A 4,510-nucleotide genomic window follows, 5' to 3' on the forward strand; every position below is an offset into this window, starting at 1 on the left:
CAAGCAAAGGGATTCAATTAGAACCCAGGCGCTGCTGTCAGTTGGAGGAACTTCCCTGCACTCAGAATTCCAGAACACATTCTTAGGTGTGGGAGAGATGTGCAGCCCCACTGCACCCAGATGAATGCAGGAAAAGGTGTTCCCTTTAGGGAGAAGTCCTCTAAGTACTTCCTCAATGGATCAGGGGGCACTCACTGCTACGTGGCCTCCAAGCCCAACCCCCAGCTTTCCCTCATGGCCTGGCCTAAAAGAACACTCAGGGAACAGAAGCTAAGGGATACTAATAGAATCCAGGTGCTGCTGTCAGTTTGAGGAACTTCCCCACACTCAGAATACCAGAACACATCTTCGTGTGTGTGCTGGATGTAGGGAAACAGTCAAAGCATCTTTCAGGGGGCACATTTATTCCATGGTTGTGGGTTGTAGGTTAAAAACCCACATCCCATGGATAGGCTCTCGCTTATACTTGGTTTAGAGCCCAACCCCCACTTTCCCCCACTCTCCAGCCTAGGCATGCCATCAGGGAAGACAAGCTAAGGGATTCTTTTAGAACCCAGGCGCTGCTGTCATTTGGAGGAGCCTCCCCACAATCAGGATACCTGAGCACGTCTCCGTGTGTGTGCTGGAGGTGGGGAAACAGATTCCACGCATCTTTATGGGGCACAGGTGTTCCAAGGTTGGGGAAGTAGTTTAAAACCCTCCACTACCCACAGAGATGCACTCGCTAATACTTGGCTTTAGAGCCCATCCCCCACCATCGCTTACTGCTAGGCCTAGGAAAACACTTAGGGAAGTCAAGCTAAGGGATTCTATTACAACCCAGGTGCTGCTGTCTGTTGGAGGAACCTCCCCACACTCAGAACCCCAGAACACTTCTTCCTGTGTGTGCTGGACGTGGGGAAACATAGCACACGCATTTTTCAGGGGTCACAGTAATTCCCAAGTTGTGGGTTGTAGTTTAAACATCTCCACTACCCATGGAGAGGCACACGCTAATACTTAGTTTTAGATCCCAAATCCCACTTTCAACCACACACTGGCCTAGGCAAACCATCAGGGAAGACACGCAAAGGTATTCTATTCAAACCAAGACGCTGATGTCAGTTGGAGGAACTACCCCACCCTCAGGATACTGGAACCCAACCTTGTGTGGTGGGGAGATTTGAAGCCCCACTCCACGCAGATGAATGGGTGCTCAGGTGTTTCCCTTTATGGAGAATTCATCTAAATACTACCTCAGTCCATCGGGGACACTCGCTACTATTTGGCCTCAAAGCCCAACCCCCAGGTTTCTCTCAGAGTCAGTCCTAGGGAAACACTCAGGGATTACAAGCTAAGGGATTCTATTAGAACCCAGCCGCTTCTGTCACCTGAAATTGCCAGCCCACACTCAGGATAGCAGAAAACTTCTTCATGTGTGTTCTGGTGGTGGGGATACAGAGTCCACGCTTTTTTCAAGGAGCACAGGTATTCCCATGTTGTGGGTTTTTGGTTAATAACCTCCAAATCCCATGGAGAAGCACTCGCTAATACTTGGATTTAGAGCCCAACCCACCCTTTCCCCAGCACTCCGTATCAGGCAACCAAACAGGGTAGACAAGTTAAGCGATTTTATAAGAACCAAGGCCATGCTCTCTGTTGGAGGAGGCTGCCCACTCTCAGGATAACTGTGCAAGTGTTCGTGTGTGTGCTGAAGGTGTGGAAACAGACTCCACGGATCTTTATGGGGGCACAGGTGTTCCCAGGTTAGGGATGTAGTTTAAACACCTCCACAAACCATAGAGAGGTCATCGCAAATACTTGGTTTTGGAACCCAAACCACACTTTCCCCCGCACTCCCGCCTAGGCTTTCCATCAGGGAAGACAAGCAAAGGATTCAATTAGAACCCAGGCGCTGCTGTCAGTTGGAGGAACTTCCCTGCACTCAGAATTCCAGAACACATTCTTAGGTGTGGGAGAGATGTGCAGCCCCACTGCACCCAGATGAATGCAGGAAAAGGTGTTCCCTTTAGGGAGAAGTCCTCTAAGTACTTCCTCAATGGATCAGGGGGCACTCACTACGTGGCCTCCAAGCCCAACCCCCAGCTTTCCCTCATGGCCTGGCCTAAAAGAACAATCAGGGAACAGAAGCTAAGGGATACTAATAGAATTCAGGTGCTGCTGTCAGTTTGAGGAACTTCCCCACACTCAGAATACAAGAACACATCTTCGTGTGTGTGCTGGATGTAGGGAAACAGTCAAAGCATCTTTCAGGGGGCACATTTATTCCATGGTTGTGGGTTGTAGGTTACAAACCCACATCCCATGGATAGGCTCTCGCTTATACTTGGTTTAGAGCCCAACCCCCACTTTCCCCCACTCTCCAGCCTAGGCATGCCATCAGGGAAAGCAAGCTAAGGGATTCTTTTAGAACCCAGGCGCTGCTGTCATTTGGAGGAGCCTCCCCACAATCAGGATACCTGAGCACGTCTCCGTGTGTGTGCTGGAGGTGGGGAAACAGATTCCACGCATCTTTATGGGGCACAGGTGTTCCAAGGTTGGGGAAGTAGTTTAAAACCCTCCACTACCCACAGAGATGCACTCGCTAATACTTGGCTTTAGAGCCCATCCCCCACCATCGCTTACTGCTAGGCCTAGGTAAACACTTAGGGAAGTCAAGCTAAGGGATTCTATTACAACCCAGGTGCTGCTGTCTGTTGGAGGAACCTCCCCAATCTCAGAACCCCAGAACACTTCTTCCTGTGTGTGCTGGACGTGGGGAAACATAGCACACGCATTTTTCAGGGGTCACAGTAATTCCCAAGTTGTGGGTTGTAGTTTAAACATCTCCACTACCCATGGAGAGGCACACGCTAATACTTAGTTTTAGATCCCAAATCCCACTTTCAACCACACACTGGCCTAGGCAAACCATCAGGGAAGACAAGCAAAGGGATTCTATTCAAAAAAAGACGCTGATGTCAGTTGGAGGAACTACCCCACCCTCAGGATACTGGAACCCAACCTTGTGTGGTGGGGAGATTTGAAGCCCCACTCCACGCAGATGAATGGGTGCTCAGGTGTTTCCCTTTATGGAGAATTCATCTAAATACTTCCTCAGTCCATCGGGGACACTCGCTACTATTTGGCCTCAAAGCCCAACCCCCAGGTTTCTCTCAGAGTCAGTCCTAGGGAAACACTCAGGGATTACAAGCTAAGGGATTCTATTAGAACCCAGCCGCTTCTGTCACCTGAAATTGCCAGCCCACACTCAGGATAGCAGAAAACTTCTTCATGTGTGTTCTGGTGGTGGGGATACAGAGTCCACGCTTTTTTCAAGGAGCACAGGTATTCCCATGTTGTGGGCTTTTGGTTAATAACCTCCAAATCCCATGGAGAAGCACTCGCTAATACTTGGATTTAGAGCCCAACCCACCCTTTCCCCAGCACTCCGTATCAGGCAACCAAACAGGGTAGACAAGTTAAGCGATTTTATAAGAACCAAGGCCCTGCTCTCAGTTGGAGGAGGCTGCCCACTCTCAGGATAACTGTGCAAGTGTTCGTGTGTGTGCTGGAGGTGTGGAAACAGACTCCACGGATCTTTATGGGGGCACAGGTGTTCCCAGGTTAGGGATGTAGTTTAAACACCTCCACAAACCATAGAGAGGTCATCGCAAATACTTGGTTTTGGAGCCCAAACCACACTTTCCCCCGCACTCCCGCCTAGGCTTTCCATCAGGGAAGACAAGCAAAGGGATTCAATTAGAACCCAGGCGCTGCTGTCAGTTGGAGGAACTTCCCTGCACTCAGAATTCCAGAACACATTCTTAGGTGTGGGAGAGATGTGCAGCCCCACTGCACCCAGATGAATGCAGGAAAAGGTGTTCCCTTTAGGGAGAAGTCCTCTAAGTACTTCCTCAATGGATCAGGGGGCACTCACTGCTACGTGGCCTCCAAGCCCAACCCCCAGCTTTCCCTCATGGCCTGGCCTAAAAGAACAATCAGGGAACAGAAGCTAAGGGATACTAATAGAATTCAGGTGCTGCTGTCAGTTTGAGGAACTTCCCCACACTCAGAATACAAGAACACATCTTCGTGTGTGTGCTGGATGTAGGGAAACAGTCAAAGCATCTTTCAGGGGGCACATTTATTCCATGGTTGTGGGTTGTAGGTTAAAAACCCACATCCCATGGATAGGCTCTCGCTTATACTTGGTTTAGAGCCCAACCCCCACTTTCCCCCACTCTCCAGCCTAGCCATGCCATCAGGGAAGACAAGCTAAGGGATTCTTTTAGAACCCAGGCGCTGCTGTCATTTGGAGGAGCCTCCCCACAATCAGGATACCTGATCACGTCTCCGTGTGTGTGCTGGAGGTGGGGAAACAGATTCCACGCATCTTTATGGGGCACAGGTGTTCCAAGGTTGGGGAAGTAGTTTAAAACCCTCCACTACCCACAGAGATGCACTCGCTAATACTTGGCTTTAGAGCCCATCCCCCACCATCGCTTACTGCTAGGCCTAGGTAAACACT

The sequence above is a fragment of the Vicugna pacos genome, unplaced genomic scaffold (genome assembly GCF_048564905.1).
Source record: "Vicugna pacos unplaced genomic scaffold, VicPac4 scaffold_17, whole genome shotgun sequence".
NCBI classification, from domain to species: domain Eukaryota; kingdom Metazoa; phylum Chordata; class Mammalia; order Artiodactyla; family Camelidae; genus Vicugna; species Vicugna pacos.